Below are 20132 nucleotides of genomic sequence, written 5' to 3' on the forward strand. Positions count from 1 at the left end.
TATTTCTGTCAGGTTTGTTCTTCCCTTTACTCCACTAATTTCATATTCTACATTTGGAAAAAGAACCTCTAATCTTGTCATTCATATAGGTTTACTTTTATTATTGTTTTGTACGCTCAATTACATACAAAATAGTGTAAATAATATACTAAAAAATTTGGTTTAAAGAGATCTATATTCAGAACAGCAGGTAACTGTTAGGATCAATATTCCAAAAGATCTTCTGAAAGGGAACCTGTTACATCCCCCAAATTAATCTGCAAATATGAAAAAGAAAGTATGTTCAGTCTACGAAGCACAGATACTGATTTAGATTAAGTTCACATGATATTTAGTCTGCGTATTCATGATTTTTGGGTTCTACCTAAATTGGGAACAATGAATCAGACAGAACCTCTGACTCTACTGTGTTCATTTAAAAAGATGGACACCATGGGAAAAGAGGCTGGATGGAATCCAGAGTCAGTTTGCCGCATTGTTCTCAATGATTAGTCAGGAGTAAGATGCCACCCCAACAAGAATCATGACTGTGATTGTTTGCAATGTGAACTAAGCCTAAAAAAAAAAAAAAGTACATTCTCATTGCTTTTGGCTACTATGTTCATGACTTTGTCGTAAGTTTCTTCTTCCCTTAAAACCAGGATTTAGATACAACTCCCCAAAAAGCCTTTGAGTACAATGGGGCAATTTTTTTTCCTGGATTCAGATAGAACCCCACAACAGACTTGTGTACCAGAAAATGTCCTCCTTTCTGAGCCAGGCATCTCATCCATATACAGTTGAAAACAGAAGTTTACATACACAATCTAAAAAGACACATATGCATGTTGGTCACCCCATCTGACATGAAATTAGAATAAACCTTTCCCATTTAGGTCAGTTAGGTTTACCAAAGTTATATTTGCCAAACGTCAAAATAATGAGGGGGATAGAGAATGTTTAAGGCATTTATATTTCTGCAAAGTCTAAAGTTTACATACACTAAGTATTGTCTGTCTTTAAACATTATGGGACCACCCGTATAATGTCATGTTTTTTGAAGCTTTTGATAGGTTTATTGGCAACATCTGAGCTAATTAAAGACACACCTGTGGATGTATTTTAATGCACAACTGAAACACACTGCTTCTTTGTGTAGCATCATGGAAAAGTCAAAATAAATCCACTAAGATTTCAAGAGAATTGTGGACTTGTACAAGTCTGCTTCATCCTTGGGTGCAATTATCAGATACCTGAAGGTGCCTTGTTCATCTGTACAAAAAATTATATGCAAGTACAAACAAGATAAGACTTTTCAGCCATCATACTTCTCAGGAAGGAGATGGGTTTTGTGTACCAGAGATGAATGTGCTCTGGTCAGACGTGCATATCAACCCAAGAACAAAAGCAAAAGACCTTGTGAAGATGCTGGTAGAAGCTGGTAAGATTGTGTCATCCACCGTGAATCGAGTACTGTATTAACAAGGGCTAAAAGACCACCTGCCAGGAAATAGCCATTATATCTTTTAATAGATCATTTTTAAATATGCAGGAGCGTGAACAACCAAAACAAAACCATAAGTGCCAAAATCAGGGTAATAACACAAAAACATGCAAAATACATATAAATAAGATAGAAAATTGTTTGATCTCACCAATCAGAAGTTGAGATCTTCCATTATATGTATCCGGATGGAAGCTGCAGAACAGGTCACAATATATTAACCCTGTCATGCCCCATGAGGAATTCATGTTATTGTGGAGGAAACTCATGGAGTTGGTTTTGTTTTGGGGTTATTCCCACACTTTGGTACTACCCTTTTTAGGGCAGGAGTTATACAGGGTCACTACCTGTTCTGCAGCTTCCATCCAGATACATATGATGGAAAATCTCAACTTCTGATTTGGGTGAGAGCAAACAATTTTAATCTTATATGTATTTGTGCATGTTTTTATATTACACTGATTTTGGCATTTATGGTTTTGCTTTGGTTGTTAGTGCTCCTGAATTTTTTTTTTAAAATGATCTATTTAAAAGGTATTTTATTCTTCATAGCTTAATAATTTATTGATTTAGAAGAAGTACCTGTTGTTTTTCCAATTTGGTGGTACACTAGTGGAGATTGTCTTGATAGACGTAGCCATTACACCAAAAGAAACACAAAGCCAGATTAATGTTTGCAAATGGGTTCACCAAAGCCAATAATCTTGGAATAGTCTCAAAGCCAATTAACAATATTACATTACATATCCCTATAAAACATATCTTTATTAATTAAATGTAAATCGCCCAGGTGTACAGATAAGTACCAAAAATAAGGGGGATACAATGTGATGTGAGGTAGCTGTAAACCTTCTGAGGCAGCGGCAGTAGGGTAAGAGCCAATTAATATTGGATTAACATTTCCCTATTAATTCCGTCATATCCCCTGCCTATCAACGGTGGGTATGACACCCTAACTTATCTGGGCGCCCCGTTCCATGTCGGCTCACCCTCACTCAACCCTATATCACCCTACCAACATAGAAAAACACCAAATACACACACTAATGACAAATATTAATTATTCTGCATTGGGATTATTGTGTCTCTTTTATACATAGACTACTTGCTAATGTTCATGCATAACAATAAAAAGACTGTCACCTTAAAAGATATAACTCAGGTCCCAGTCATAAAGCCAGATAAGCATATTAGTCATAATAACCCATAAAGAAGAATCACTTCCCTTGAGATGAGTGCTATAAGCACGGCCTCGACGCGTTTCCCCGCCCATTTTTGGATCATCAGGAGGCCCGGGGGACAATAAGACAAAAAGAAGATTCAGGTATCATTCTGGTAAAGACTAATATGCTTGTCTGGATTTATGATGTACAGTATATTATATTTCTCTGGAGTTAAGGGGGAGTATTTTGAGCTGACGTGCTGTCTGTCAGTACCAGTACGGCAGGGCTGTGGAGTCGGTAAGCCAAACCTTCGACTCAGACTCCTCAATTTCTCTTGCACAGACTCCGACAGCGACTCCTACATATATTGCTTATTGTTAGGTGAAAAATTTATTGTAGTACATGAACATGTGTATGTGAACATCAGACATTTAATAATTTTTATGATACAAAAATCAAGATATTTGGATAGAACCTAAAATATATTTATTGGATACAACTTTAGAACACAAACTGTAATAAATTGTAAATATGTAATACACTATGTAATATACAGTAGATTACATATATATATATCGTGTGTGTGTGTGTATATATATATATATATATATATATATATATATATATATATATATATATATTATAAAATATATTACATATTGTATTACATATTTACAATTTATTAGTTTTTTTGTGTTCTAAAGTTGTATCCAATAAATATATTTTATGTTCTATCTAAATATCTTGATTATTGTATCATAAAAATGATTAAATGTCTGATGTTCACATTGTACTACAATACATTTTTCACTTAAATATAAGCATTATACTAAATGTTATTATTTTAGTAAAATATTCAGCACATTCTGCATTGCACTACTGTCCCCAATTTATTATATATTTTAGGAGTCTGAGTCGGTGCATTTTATACTTAAACCACAGATACAAATAAAGGGAAGGAACCCAACGATCAACAAACCATAAAGAAAAAATTCCTGTTTTAAAATACCAAATTTTATTAGTCAATTCACTAAAAAACTGTCAGTGCAGTCCTACAAAATAGCCACTTAAAAGTGTTTGGGTAGGTGAGGGGGACAAGTGCGCCAAATATCGATGTTAGAGATGTTTTTGGGTATAGGTGGGGGTAGGCTAATACTGGCCCTATGAATTCCCCCTACCTACCAGTGGAGTGTAAACACCCTAACACTCGGTGCCCCCGCTCCTCCGCGGCTGTCCCTTACTGACCCTCCAATCCACAATACACTACCACCATCACCATAAATTGTGTATGTCAAAAAGTGCAGGTCAAAAAACAATAATAATTGTCAGAGTAGCTACTCTCTATAGTCAGTAAATATCAATTACAGTAGCTCCCTTAGGGATAGACAAAATATTCTTATATCCCGAGAAACATGTTAATACATATACATACTCAGTCAGAAAATGCATTAATGCCTGCACATCCATATAAAGTTATAGTACTTATCATCTCATAGTGCTTATCATCTCAACGCGTTACTCCCTCAGGATATCTGGGGGTTCATCAGGATATTATTTTATTTTCAAGCATTGGGAACATTGCACTCTTTTCTAAATCAAAACATGCAGAGATATGTATATAATTTTTAACTACTTTACAGAAAACATCAAAAATAGCAGTATCTGCATTTGTCTTACTCAAAATCTGTCCTTTTTATTTAGGATTTAGCATTCCTGTGAATCAGTAACTTAATATTTAGTTGCATAACTACTGTTTTTTAGAAGTACTTAACATGTTGCATAGTCAACCAACTTCTGGCACCTGTTATTCCAACCCAGGATGCTTTGACTACATCCCACAATTTATTTGCATTTGTTGGCTTTGCCTCAGAAACAGCATTTTTTATTTTACCCCTCAAGTTTTCTATCGGATTAAGGTCCAGGGATTGGGCTGGCCACTCTATAACCTCAATTTTGTTGCACTGGAACCAAAATTTTGCTTGTTTACTGGTGTGTTTAGGGTTGTTGACTTGTTGAGAAACCCATTTCAAAGGCATTTCCTCTTGAGCGTAAAGCAACACGACTTCAAGTATTTGGATATATGAAACTGTTTCATGATCCCTGGTATGCGGTAAATATGCCTGACACCTTAGGAAGAGAAACATGCCCATATCATGATGCTTGCACCACCATGCTTCCCGGTCTTCAGAGTTTACTGTGGTTTGAATTCAGAGTTTGGCGGTTGTCTGACAACCCTTGGACCCAAAAAGAACAGTTTTACTTTCATCAGTTCACAAAATGTTTCTCCATTTCTCTTTAGGCCAGTTGATGTATTCTTTGGTAAATTGTATCCGCTTCAGTATACTGTCCTTTTTTTTTTTTTAACTATTTAAACAGTTTTTATCCGTTACATGGGATTTACCACAAAGCATAATACAAAAGGTTTGAGGGAACGTTTACATATACAGTGGAACCTCGGTTAATGAGTAACCCGGTTTGCGAGTATTTCGCTATACGAGCAAAGCTTGCTGTAAATTTTGTAACTCCGTTTGATGAGAAAGCTTTGCCGTACGAGCAAATACCGCACACACTTCCGCTTCCGTACTTCCACCATGCTCTAACCCACTTTTGCAGTCCGCACAAACACGCACACACACACACACATCTATTATGCTCACCTTATCTTCCGTTCCATTGTCGGCCTCCCGATTCTTGTAGTTCGCCGCTACAGGATGTATATCAGGTAACCATCACGACGCGGGAGAAACTTCCGCTGTCAGCCGCTACTCAAAGGCAGCGCGCTGACCAATAAGAGGCAAGCGGCTCATCAATTTGACGTCAGCGCGCTGGCAGCCGAAGTTCCTTCATCGTTGCGATAGTTACCCAATATACATCCTGTAGCGGCGAGCTACAAGAACTAGGAGGCCGGAAGGTAAGGTGAGCATAATATGTGTGTGCATGTGTGGAATGGCACAATAGGGAACCAGGATGGGACATTGAACAAGTATTGGAACGAACTGTCTGCATTGCAATGATTTCCTATGGGAAATCTTGCTTTGCTAGACGAGTAACTTGGTTTACAAGCACACTCCCACAACGGATAGTTCTCGTAAACCAAGGTTCCACTGCAGTAAACATAAAAAGCTTCAATGAGAGATACATTGCAGGGACATCACTGGGAGGGAAGAAACATGGGGTAGGGTGGGAGGAGGGGGGGAGAAGTGCGTGTATCATATTTACACTATAGTTGACAGCAAAAGGGCCCAGTGGCTTTGGCTTTTGTCTTTCAGTCCGCCGTGTATGAATCCCACAGGGTCCATATTTTCTTGGAAAGAGTCCAATCGATTATTAATGGGGGTGGTGAGGTATTACAACTTTCTTGTATCCCGAATCCTGGTCTCCAGATCCTGAAGAGAGGGTGGGGTGTTTTTTTTTCCTTTTTTCCAATGCATGGCTGTAAGACATTTTGCCAATGTAGTGATATGTAGGATTAACCTGGCTGCATCTTTAGCTATCCCTTTCAGAGGAACATTGAGTATATAAGTAAGGTGTATATATAAGGTCCTGCGGTTTAGGACCCTGTGAATCAGGTCTCCTACTTCCCTCCAAAAGGTTGCAAGGGCCCCACATTCCCAGAAGATGTGGGGTACAGTCCCCACCCCTTTCGTGCACCTTCAGCAGGAATCCGACACTATAGGGAAGAGCCTATGTAAGACATCCGAGGTGTGATACCAGTGCATCAGGATCTTACACTGATTTTCCTTATGAGCCATACACACTGATGTTTTGACGCTTTTTCCCAGATAATCAGTCAAATGGAATTTGGGAGTTTCGTCTCCAGAAATGTCTCCCATTTGACCGTGTACGAGTGCCAGATTTCTGCATTTGAGGTGAGGATACCATAAATCCTTGATATCCGTCCCCTCGTCGGAGTGTCCTGCCTGCAGGGGCTCTCAAACTGGGTGGGTTTGGAGGACGTCGCCGACCTTATGGAAGATGGAGCTAGATGTCTTTATCTGTGCATACGTGAAATAGGATCCCGGCCACAGCCTATGTTTCTCCCTCAAGACTGAGAAGGTCAAAATTGTGTTTGAAAAGGGGTCAATTACACCTGCCTAGTAAGTCTCATAGGACCCAACAGAGCCGATATCTACAGGAGTTTAATGCAGGCCATAGTAACGCATTGATAAGGATTGGGTCTAACCAGATATGTTCCACCTCCATCCACTTGTGAAAGATTAGTGCTTGGGGGATACGTCTCAGGTGCTTGGCGAGATAGTGCTTCCACATGTCAGGGAAGACTAGTTCCCCCCAGCTTGTTAGGGGTCAATAAAACTGAGTGAGTTATTCGATGACGTTTATGGGCCCATGAAAAGTTAAGTAGTGTCTGGAAATTGCATATTACCAGTTGTCTGATAGCTATGAGGATAGTCTCCAGGAGATATAGAAACTCTGGCAAGATTGTTATTTTGATGGCAGCCATTCACCCAAAGAAAGTTCGATGCAGTTTCTCCCATTTACGTAGCGTAGTTTTAATTTCCTCAAAGAAAGCTGGGGAATTGTTTATAGAGGGAGTCATATGAGGGGGTTAGGTATACACCCAGATATTTTAGTTTCTTTCTTCCAGTTGTACTTAAATAACAGGGAGAGGACTGCGGGCTTCAGACTCAGCGGCAAGGCTTCTGTTTTTGATGTGTTGATTTTGTACCCTGACAGATGTCCAGAATTCGTTAAAAGGAAGTGGAGGTTGGGCAAGAAAATTAATGGGTTACGGAATGTAAGGAGGACATCGTCTGCGAAATGTGATATATTGTATTCCTGGCCCCTAACCTGGAACCCCTGTATATGTGGAGCTTCCCGTATGTGTGCCACTAGGGGTTCTGTGCCGAGAACAAAGAGCAGGGGGATAAGGGGCAGCCCTGCCTGGAGCCATTGAGAATAGAAAGTGGGGTTGAAGATGCATGTGGTAATTTAACTATTGCCTTTGGTGAGTTATATAACGCCTGTATGGCCCAGAAGAAGGGCCCCATTATACCAAACCGCGTGTTGCAAAGAAATGACCATCCCAACCTATTGAAGGCTTTTTCGGCATCGACTAAGGAATAGTCCCTCCCCTCATCCTTTTTAGGGCATCAGTCAGGTCTATATTTCTTCTAGTGTTGTCCCATGCCTGCCTGTTAATAAGTGGTATATTGTAAAAAACAGGAAAAACGGGTTTCATGCCGCGCTAAAAAAACAGATGCTGGTATATTAAAATTTCTCTTTTATTTCACAGTTCAACTGTGAAATAAAAGAGAAATTTTAATATACCAGCATCTGTGGTTTTTAGCGCGGCATGAAACCCGATTTTCCTGTTTTCTACAATATACCACATACTTCAACGGGGCCGCTGCTGAACCACCCGGGCACTCACAAATGTTCCTAAGGGGTTGTGACTGGCACAACCAAATCAGGTGAGTGTACTACTCTTCATTTTTTTCAACCCTCATACCAGGTAAGACCCTATTGCGCCTTTTTCTCCCATTTACAGCAATGCCTGTTAATAACAAAGCCCAATTGATTCCTGTGAACCAACTGAGGGAGAAGCTGTAAGAGCCTAGTTGCTAAAATTTTTGTGAATATTTTAAAATCTGCATTAAGCAGCAAAATGGGACAGTAACTGGCACAATCTGTGGAATCTTTTCCTTGTTTTGGGATAATAGTAATACATGAGGTCAGCATGTTGGGGGCTATGGGAGACTCCTTCATGATTGAGTTAAACAAAGATAGCACATGTGGGAGAAGAGTTTCCTGAAGAGATTTATAATATAAGTATGAAAACCATCGGGTACTGGCATCTTCCCATGTGGCAGCTTTTTAATATTAGTGATTAACTCCTCGTTTGTGATCAGGAGATTAAGGATGTTCACTGCCTCCATGTCTAGTGATGGCAGAGACCGGGCTAGGAGGTAGTTTTTAAGCATCAGGGCTCTGGTGTGCAGATCTGTTGGTAAAGTAGAGGTCAAGGAATATAAATTGGAAGGAAAAGCAAGGTAGCGGTCAGATAGGAACGCTAGGAAACATGAGAGAATTTGTTGTTGAAGTTTTTAACCTCAACAACAAATCCTCTCATGTTTCTTAGCGCTACTATCTGACCGCTACCTTGCTTTTCCTCCCATGCTATATCCCGGCCGAGGGATTCTCGGCAAGAGCAGCTCTGGGAGCATAGAGTTTTTCTTACCAACAGAACCTGCGGTATGGGGTACCGGGCCTCTGTCAACTGTGCGACAGTACCTGTGGTGACGCACTTCCGGTCTCTCGCGATCATGTGACCTACCCAGAAGAAGTATCTCCACGGTGTTCCCCAGGATCTCCAGCCAGCACAGGACATCACCAGCTCCTGCGGACTAATCCTCTGCCCTAACCGGGGTTGTGCAGGGGTGCTCAACCCTAAGGTGAGCAGCCCCTGGGCACTTTCCTATTCACTGTTACCACCAGGTTTCACAGCGCAATTCTCTCTTCCTTTTTGACAAGAAATATAGAATGGCATAGTAGTCCCTGAAGAGGTCTGCTTGTTTTTGAGGGTTATATATCAGATGCCCCTGTGTGTTTTTGATAGCTAGGGGCGAGGATTGGGCTAAGCGGTTTATATCAAAAAGAGAGAAACAAGTATACCCTATAGGGATCACCAAAAAGATTGGCCTAAGCGGTCCCGCAGTTGGGCTGCAAGCAAAGAGTGGGCTTTATTACCTTTTTCGTAATATTTTTGCCTAGTATATATTAACTTCCAATTGCTAGGTCTTTTAATTTGTCCTTAATGTTGACAATCCGCTTCAGTTTAAGTACAGTGGGAGACGCGCCCGTGTCTCGTTCTGCACATTCTAGTTGTTTTATGAGATCCTGGGGCTGTGCATTCGCAGCTTTTTTTTCAAATGGAATGCAAGGGAAATGCAGTTACCCCCCTCATAACCGGTTTATGTGCTTCCGATAGTATCGCTGTAGAAGAGACTGAGTCTTTAGCTGGAACATTTCCTCTAGCTGTTTTTGTAACTTAGCTCAATGCGCCGGAATTTTTAGGAGGTGGTCATTTAGTATCCAGTAGCATACCTTTTTGACAGTGCTGGGTGCCACTAGTGCTAGTGTGAGCAGTGCATGGTCCGACCACATTATATGGCCAATGTGCTGTTTTAGTGAGCCGCAACCCTAAGAGATTTCTATAGAACGTGCCGATCTGCTTGGGCGTTGAGTGTGGGTGTGAGAAATATGTGTATTTTCTAAAAGTGGGGTTTGTCACCTGCCATAGGTCAAAGAAGGCATTTTTATGAATCAGAGGGCGCAGGCCCCTAGACTGCCTGACTAAATTTTCAAAGGGAGGGTACCCACTCAAGGAATGCCGATCCCTAATTTCAGAGAAGTTGAAGTTCCCCCCCTCCTCTCCAGGAGCACTGTGGCAGGGAGTTTTCCAGCTTGAGTTTGGTCAAGACCCGCTCCAGCAAAGGAATCTGCCCAGAGTTAGAGGCGTAAGAATTACCTAGGATGATCGGCACCCCTTCACTGTTCTCCTCAAAACTGACGCCCCTGAGGGTCCAAAAATATATTTGTTTATCTGTATGAGGCAGTCCCAGGCAATAAAAATAGCCACCCCTGCCCTTTTCTCTACCTAGTGCTGAGTAGGCCGTGGGGTATTTCCCATAGGCAAATTTAAAGGAGCAGGTTTGGTCATGGTGGGTTTATTGCAGGAAAGCAATATCTGCTTTAGCCACTTTGACCCCGTGTAGAGCCAGTCTTCACTTAACATTGGAATTTAACCCCTTAACATTCAGTGAAAATCATTACGTCATCTTGAGGGAGAGAGGAGGATTTAGTGTCAGTGTGTAGTAGAACTGTTGTCTTACCCCGATTCAGTAGTTGTAGGGTCACTTTCTTTAGACCAAAGAGCACAGCCAGGTTGATTCGCCAGACCACACAAAGATCCATGTTTGTTGCTGCAGAAGGCCAGACCTGAGAGGGGGGCGGAATAGACAAAAGGGAAGGAAGGGGGAGACAATACATAAACATACACGGAGGACTATCCTTTTAATATCTGCTTATTTCCAGAATGACCGCAGAGAAAATCTGAAACTGAAGAAAGAAAAAACAAAATTGGGTGTGCGGGCAGATATAGACTTCCGCCAGAATGGTAGCAGACCAGTCTCAAGAGTCTCGAGGTCTCCAGGAAGTTGTCACACCCTGCGGAGTCGAGCTGTCGCAAAGCCAAATGGCTCTTCCAATAATACCAGGGGAAGGAGCCGAATAGATGAATCAAAACTCCTTACTCAGCTCCCTGCAGTAAAAAGAGAAATAACAAGCTCAGAAACCTTTAACCAATGTGGTTGAAAAAAATGTGCAAGGCAAATAGCAGGCTGTTCTCTCTTATCTCAATCTCGTAGATCTACCTCCCTTCAGGGGATGCCTAGTGATGCTTCGGAGCTACAGTGTTCCATTCCATTGGTGGCGGGGGATGTAGAGGGGTTAATTCCCAATTAGGAAGCTTCAGGACCGGTATTCCCAGGGTCTCACAGAACTTTTGTAGATCTGCTGAAGCTTTGTGTTGCCGAACGTCCATTTCTGCTCGCCGTGCGTCTAACCGGGAATCCCCATCTTTAAAGAATTTTCTCCCTCAAAACCTCCACAAGTGGTCATAGCAAGCGCCACTTTTGCAGGGTGACCCAGGGGAGGTCTGGAAGAAGCTGTAGCGGATGTCCCTTGTACTCTAGTTCGTTGTCTCCTAGGTTGTGCCATAATGTCCTCTTTGAGCTTATAGTCCGTCACACAGCAAATTATGTCATTCTGTGCAGCGGTAGACCCTTTGGGGCGGAGGACTCTAGGGGCTCTCTCCAGACGAATGACACAGATAGAGGAAGAACCCAGGATGTTGTTGAACACTGACTGCAAGATGCTGGGGAGATTTTCCTCCTCCTGTTGCTCTGGAGACCTCTGACTCCAATGTTGTGTCTGCGCCCCCTGTTGTCCAGGTCTTCTACATGCTTCTGGTACTCACACAGGGTCTCATGCTGTGTTGCAACCGTGGTCTGTAGATGGGCAAAAGAAGTATACCAACTGTACCCAACCATTATTATACTCCACTGCAGTTTTTATTCTGTTTGCCATTCCCAATGTTTTCGGGCCTCCCTAAATTGAAAAAAAGAAAAAAAAGTGTTTGTAGTAACTCCACTTGGACCTCCGCCTCCAGATTCAAGATTATTACTTATTCTATATTTTCTTTATTTTTTTTCTGTTATTTTAAGTAATTTCCCTATCCACATTTATTTGCAGTGCAATTGTCATGTGCTTACCCCCAATTTGCTTTTTATTGCATTTGCCTAGCCATTTTCTACGACCATTTTACAGCACCAAAGTTGGGGTCCCCATTCACTTATGGGGTTTTGGGTCAAGTTTGGGTCAACTTCGGGTACCGAACCAAACTTTTTACTACAGTTTGGTTGAATCCGGCGAACCTCAACATCCATCCCTAGTCCGAAGCAGAGTTAACACAGCACTTAGGCAAGGTTACTTAGGTTTTTGCAGTTCTGATTCTGTCACAAATGCTAAGGTAAAACTGTCCCATTTTATTGCTTCTGATTGAGAACAGGGGACCGTGTTTTTAGAGTTTTTTTAAATCTTATTTCTTGCAGAATCCTATGCACGTTCACGTCCTGCACAGGTAACCTATTTAGATGAATGTTATGGATCTCAGAAAGTCTTTTTACGCTATGAGAGGGACGCTGCTATGTAACTATTAGGGATGATCGAATACCTCAAATATTCGGCTTCGCGAATATCCAACGAATAGGTCGCCGCTATGCGAATATTCGATGCGCAATGTAAGTCTATAGGAAGACTGAATAGTTCCGAATATTTGTTTTCGGGTTTCCCATAGACTTACATTGCGCATCGAATATTCGCAAATAGTCGAATAGCGGTGACCTATTTGGCAAATATTCGCGAAGCCAAATATTTGAGGTATTTGATCATCCCTAGTAACTATCCTTCTCTCTGTCTAATAAACCTTTCTTTGAAGTTGCACAATTAAATATCATTAAATAATGGAGCACTGACACATAATCATGATAGGAAAGCAGCAGCTACCTGAGAACATGAACAGCAAAATCCTGAATCTGTGTTCTGAAGGCAGTACAAATATTTGCTGACAGCAGCACTTTTGTGTGACAATGACAGCACTTTTATCATTAACGACTGAAACAAAACAAAAAAAAAAATTAAATACATAAAATGCATATCTCAGCAATAACCCATAAACGTGTCCCCAGAAATTCTATGCTTATATCGATTTTTATAGGATGACTATTTCAATATCCACAAAGCAGAATCCCTGCTTCCAGCTGACTGTGATATCGGTACTTCTGTTGTAGATTTCCCTGTGCTTTTCTGCAGCCACTCCTTTCCAAGAACACACAGATCATCTACAATTTCTTTAATGCGCTAAAGATGAAAAAGACTCATCTAACAAAATTAATGACTTAAATAGGCAGACTTTATTTTGATTATCAGATTACAATGGCTTTGATGAGCGACGAGGGACTCGATTAAAGAGTTATAGAAATACTCAGTGCTGCTATCCAAATTGTGGTAAGAATACAGGACATCTAAAACTTAAAGGGGTTGTCTCAACTTCTAAAATGGGTAAAATTGTACTGTGTTTATAAAAATAATCTGCAATTTACTTCTTAATAAACACATCTTCCAGTCTTAAGAACAAAGGAATTTTTGTTGTATAGTTTACTGCTTGCTGCCTAGGTTAATGGCCACAGCCGCAGTCTAGTAGAGGTGTTCAGGAGAGCAGTACTTACATGCTTTTTGATAAAGAGCTTGCAAGTGCTGCTATGAAGATGACGATGCTGTAGAGGCAAAGCTGCTTCTGCATACAGCATGGGAAAGAGCACAGTTCAGACCAGCAGTGCTACTATGGTCCCAATAGCCAGTCATCAGGAGTGCACAGTCCCCTAGTAAAAATGAAAGCTGGGGAGCAATGCGCTCCTGAAGATAGAAATTTAGACAAACCCTTTAAAGAAGTTTTCCAGTTTTTTTCTGTCTGCAGTTTGTTTTATAAATAATCTGTTCTTTGCTCACCTTTTCTGGATCCAGAGCTGAGTCTCCACCACTGCTCCTGGTGACTTATTATCTACAGCTCTGATGTCATATCAACAGCACAGCAGCCAATCAGTGAGCTCAGCAGCTCTGAGCAGTTTGTGTTATTAACTGGGGCAGAGCCCAGTTATTGGCTGCAGCACTGGTGTGTCGTACAGACAATCAGACACTGGGAGCAGTGATGAAACTCACTGTCACACAATGCTTGGCTCTAAACTCGCTGAGTGCCATTGCGGCATTTGATGCTGTTCACACTGCAGAGTATGAAACTGCTCACTATGCCTCCTTTGGGGCTTTTGAGATACACAGATAGGCTCTGGCATCAACCACCTGTGCTCTCATCAGTAATCGGGCTTGCAGGAGTTAATTTCTGCTAGCCTGCTGGTTACCTCTTGGATCACATGTTGTGGGAGACCTATCACAGTGACTCCCAGTCTTTTTAAGATAGAAGTCCCTGTTTTCCCATGCCGACTATAGCTTTAGCTACACCGGTCCGTGGGCTGTTGTATCCCAGTCCTGCTGATGATTGTATTGCTTTGTGAGTGGAGTTGTAGAGTTCTCTCGTCATCTCATTGTTTCCTCCCTGTTCTCTTCTTATCACTTGTTACCTCTGTGTGAGCATGCAGTGTGATCGAGTTTTGGTTTCCCCTGTTTTTCCTTATCTGTGGGTTCTACCACTCCTGTCCCAGCACTCCCCTGGAGTCAGAAAGAGGGGTATTAGATTAGGGTTGTACAGGAGCAGGGCTAGAAAGGCGGCCCAGACATCACCATCAGACATATCTCTGGGATCAGGGACAGCTAGGGCTCCCCTAGTCTGAGGGCCAGTTTAAGAGCCCTGGTCCATGGTTATCCCTTCACTCCCATGATTTTGATCCAGTGATGGTGAGTAAAGAACAGTTTGTTTTTAAAAAATATAAAGAAACAATCTGCAGCCAGGGAAGCAGGATTTTCCAAAATCGAAAACCCCTTTAAAAGGAATCTTTCATCATGTTGCTATTTAAGCTGATAGCTGTATGCATGAAGACCCTTATTCCAGGAATGTGCCACTTATTAGACTGTGTGCTGTAGTTTCAATAAAATCTGTGTTCTATCAGAAAAAAACTATTGCTAGAGGAATTAGTCTCACGCGCACACCAATTAGGCTAATCTGTGTAATCATGCCCCCACCACTGATTGGCAGCTTACTGACAATTCACAGTGTTCACAGGAAGCTGCCAGTCAGTGGTGTGGGCAGGGTTATAAAAAGCTCAGCATTCATAACACTACTAAATCTACAACAGAGAAAACAAGGATTCTATCAAAACTGCATCCCTGATATCAAGCTCTCTGCCACTACATTATGCTGCTCTCAAATTCCACAGCAAAAACCTTCTGACAAATTCCCTTTAACCCTTATTAGTAAAAAAGGAAATGGCATGCAACAGGATCATTTGAATACTGGTCATTTTGTGCCAATATCAAGGTGAGGCAGCAAAACTTTTTGCATGGCTGGATTTAAATGTTGTTTTGTTTCCCTTCGTGCTGAAATAGTCAGTTTTGCTGCTAGCAGCTTCCCAGCAGTGCAGGTCAGCTGCTGCTGCACTGTAGCCACACCCCTTTGTATTTAAGTAGCAGGGTATCCCAGCAATCTTTGCTGATTATACAAAACCATTTATATTCTGGCCACCTTGGTGGAAGAAGGTGCTGTGGATTCGTCCTGAAGTCGTATCTTCTCCCTTTAGGTTGTTATTCCCCTGTTTGTCTGACCTTCCCTCTTTATTGTATTAGTGCAGCGGTGGACGTAGTGAGCCTTACCTTCCCACTCATTAACCAGGACTATTGAAGGCTCTTTTCAGGGCTTCAGGTTCCAGCTTGGCGACAGGTGCGGAGCCTGTATAGGGTCTAGCTGGGAGTGCAGGATACAGCGGCAGGTAAAGGCAGGAGATGTCCCATCTACCTTCTCACTAGCGCCAGGACCCACCATTGTTATTCCTGGTGTCCCCCTTGTTTGTGGTGTTGTGGGGTGTTTTTGTTGTGCTTTCAAACATCTGTTGGTCAGAACGCGCCCCCGACACGTGTCAAAACGTGACATCATGCCAATCACAATACCAGCATAAAAATAAAAGCTTAGGATGAAATATAAAGAAGCTTTCAGCCACGAGTATGGAACAAATAGACTAGAGATTAGTGGAACAACCCATGGAGGATCAAAATTGAGTCGAATTTCTGAAACTCGTGCAGTTCCAGTGAATTCGAACAATCTGCAATGAAATTCTCTAGGCAACATCACAACCTAATACTGCAACTAGAAAAGGAGAACCTTCACCTCCAAAATAGAATAAAATCCAATGCTTTAATTGCAAAAATTATTAAACTCCAAAGGTATACAAATCTAGACATTATGCTAGTCCCATAGCTTTAGATGAGTCACCACTGACCACAGGTGAAAAACAGCTACCGTACGTGTTCCAGACGCCCCTGCATCCTTTGTCAGAGGTGTTTGGTTCCCACATCGCATGCAGTCCATTTAAGTTACTCAGTGATGTAATTAAGTTACCAGTGTGCATCGTCTCACATGGTGGTTCAAAGTCATCCAGCATAATGGGTAAGTTTAAAAAACAAATTACTGGGTCAGAAAAAGTATCTAGTATATTCAGGGCCAGATTAAGGTTGGTGGGGGCCCCTGGGCAAAATCCTGGTGGGGACCCAATAACTGTAACATTTTTATTTTTAGCCATAACGGTAGAGCGCGAACTGTAGCATTTAGATATAAATCCAATGAACATTTATCTTATCCTGTTCTGCCACATTCAGATTTACAGTACTACAATACAGATACAGTCCAGAATCACTCACAGCCGTCACTTATACACACAAAGTAGAGTTACTCACATTTTTTTTTATTGATCCCACTGTTAAGATAGCCAAGGAATAGTAAAAATGCAGAAAGGGAAAGTTTTCACTGGCAGCAATGGTTGCTAAAAATAACAATGTGCTCTCTATTGTATTATCGCCGTAGTAGTACATAACAACTGATGTCTGTACACAGTATACCATATACAGTATCAGAGGTGGATCTAGGTTTTCCTGCCCATGGCGCCCTCTTCTATACACGACTTATGCGGTTTGAGTAGTCCTCATGTGACTGCTCATGTGCCATTTTCACACTTAGCCACGTGCCGATTAGCTGCTCTTTCTAATTCTCTCAATGTTCAGTGAAATACTACAGCCCATAAAGAGAAGCAGGAAGAGAAGCTAATTGTGACTGGAAGTATGAACAACCTGGACAACCGCTTTAATGCTACTAGCATAAATACTAATGTAGAAACCCTTGTGCTCATGTACTTTATAAATTATGGATTGCTACACGTGTACAGGATCAGAACCAGTAAAAGGTATATAAATACATCACTAGAACCACTAGCACTACCGAAATAAAACCCAAGCACCGTCATCAGTAAAGGAATATACCACCAGAACCACCAATACATGACTACAGCACCAAGTTTACTACAACAATATATGTGATGTCATATCCTCATATACATTTGTATCACATGAATTAACAATTCTCAGTATGTCTTTTACAATTGTAAGAAAATGCTGGGAGTTGTTATCAGTATTTATCAGACTTTGGACTATGCATGAACCACAGGTCCTGACGAGAAACATCAAGTATTAAGGTAGTCAGCCGGGGTACAAAAACTAAAACTTAACTTTTAATAAATTCCTTAAAAGAAGTCGGAGATCCCAACCTCAATAAAATGTTATCTTAAAATAGCCAGAACAACACACAGTTCCCCTCAGCATGTGAAAGGGGTTCAAATGGCCAGAAGATCACTTCTTAATGATAACAATAATCTGGTATGCTGACCGATGCAAATCTGCAAAATAGGACAGCTACCCACAGGATTTGGACCACTTCAGTACCACAGGGTCCCAAAAAATCACTGTTCTTATATATAAAAAAGATGGAATGGTCTCACCCAGAAACGACGCATTTCCTACATTAGTATTCGTCAGGACATGCAAGCGGCAGCAGCGAGCCTTTCAAAATCACAGTGTTTTGAAAGGCCCGCTGCTGCCGCTTGCATGTCCTGTCCAGTCCTTGTGAACTTAGGACTGGTGCCTGATGTAAACTCCCCTGACGAATACTAATGTAGGAAACGCGTCGGGAGAACAGGGACACCAGGACCTCATTTCTTAATAAGGGGACCATATGCTCAGTTCATGTAAGGACCATTGGGACGCCCTGGATATTATGAGGATCCTTTACAGTAAAGGTGGATGGATCGTTTCTGGGTGAGACCATTCCATCTTTTCTATATATAAGAACAGTGATTTTTGGGACCCTGTGGTACTGAGGTGGTCCAAATCCTGTGGGTAGCTGTCCTATTTTGCAGATTTGCATCGGTCAGCATACCAGATTGAAGAAGTGATCTTCTGGCCATTTGAACCCCTTTCACATGCTGAGGGGAACTGTGTGTCGTTCTGGCTATTTTAAGATAACATTTTATTGAGGTTGGGATCTCCGGCTTCTTTTAAGGAATTTATTAAAAGTTAAGTTTTAGTTTTTGTACCCCGGCTGACTACCTTAATTAACTGATGTGGTACCTTACCAGTGGCTAATCTTAGAAACATCAAGTATCACAAATAAACATTTACATCCAGGTACCTTGTAGGTGACATCTTCTCTGATCGGAGTCATCTTATTCTTTCTTCTCCATCTTGTCCTGACGTCATGATGACTTTACACATCCACAACTCATCTCTGCAGACTTCCCGGGTCATCTGCAGCACATCTCGACATTATGCCCTTAAAAATAGCAGAATGATTATAATGCTCCTAAATAACAATATGACCTATGCTGTGCGCCTGACTAAATAACTGCTCCTCCCTGTGCGCGCTGCACAAAATGACCTACACAATGTCCCTCTTATGGTACATGGCCTCTTCTTTCAGTACTAGGCCCCCTCTTCACACCATACTCTACATTGTGTCCCCACTATACTTCCAAATGTCTATACTGTGCCCCCTCCTCACACTACCCCTCCTGAGTTGTACCCTCACAATGTCCCCCATGCTGTCCCCTCTCTATACTGCCCTCACCCTCAGTATCAAAATCACTATACTGCATTTCAGTCTCACTTTTCCCCTTCTCAGCATACTGTGCCCTCACACTGACCACCATGCTGCCCCTTCTCTATACTACCTACCTCCTTCACTATCCAGTCACTATACTGCACCTCCATTTACATTCCTCCTCCTCAGCATACTGTGCCCTCCATACTATGGCCTCACACTGGCCACCATGCTGCCCCTTCTCTATACTGCCTACCTCCTTCACTATCCAGTCACTATACTGTACCTCCATCTCACATTCCCCCTCCTCAGCATACTGTGCCCTCCATACTGTGCCCTCATACTGGCCACCATGCTGCCCCTTCTCTATACTACCTACCTCCTTCACTATCCAGTCACTATACTGCACCTCCGTCTCACATTCCCCCACCTCAGCATACTGTGCCTCCATACTGGGCTCTTACACTAGCCACCATGCTGCCCCTTCTCTATACTGCTTTCCCCCACCCCCCACACTACCCAGTCTCTATACTATGCCCCCTCACACTTTTCTTTCCCAATACTGTCCACTTACAATATTCTCATACTGTTGCCTCACACTTTCCAATGGTGCCCCCCTGATTGCTGTGCAGGGACAAATGTGCCGCCTGCCCCCCAAAGGTACGCCCCTGTACAGTGTACAGGAGAATACATGACTGGTACACAATATACTGTGATACAGACACCAGATTTTATACAATATACACATTATTATATACCATCTGATGTGTATACACAGTATATTGCACTACTCTGTACACTGGATGTGGTATTCCATGTATACAGATATACAATGCCCTGCACTGATCACATCGGACCTACAGGATGTCACATATTCTATATGGGCCATATAGTGTAATCTGTGCTGACCTGCAGGCTCAGATGGGATCAGTGCAGGATTCTGTGTAGTGATGTCTGTGCTTCTGCTGGAGCTCAGTGTGAGTTATTGCAGGGGAGGGATGAGGCTGGAGCCAATGACCCGGCACTGACAGCCCGACCTGATCTGCAGCAGTTCAGACTCCTGCAATAACTCACAATGATCCCCAGCAGAACTGCCGCTGAGCTGACATTATGGAATCCCATCCTGCTACCTTCTCACTACAGCGCTCCTGCCCGGCTCCATGATGGATTGCCTCATACATACCGGGATCCACTGAGGCCCCAGATCCTGTCCTCCCACAAGCTCATCTATGGCAGGAAGAAGCAGCATGTGTATGTGCCCCCAGCCCCTCCTGTGATGTGTATTCCCCAGCACTTACAGTGATGCATATGCACCAGA

The sequence above is a fragment of the Anomaloglossus baeobatrachus genome, chromosome 4 (assembly GCF_048569485.1).
Source record: "Anomaloglossus baeobatrachus isolate aAnoBae1 chromosome 4, aAnoBae1.hap1, whole genome shotgun sequence".
In the NCBI taxonomy this organism is placed as follows: domain Eukaryota; kingdom Metazoa; phylum Chordata; class Amphibia; order Anura; family Aromobatidae; genus Anomaloglossus; species Anomaloglossus baeobatrachus.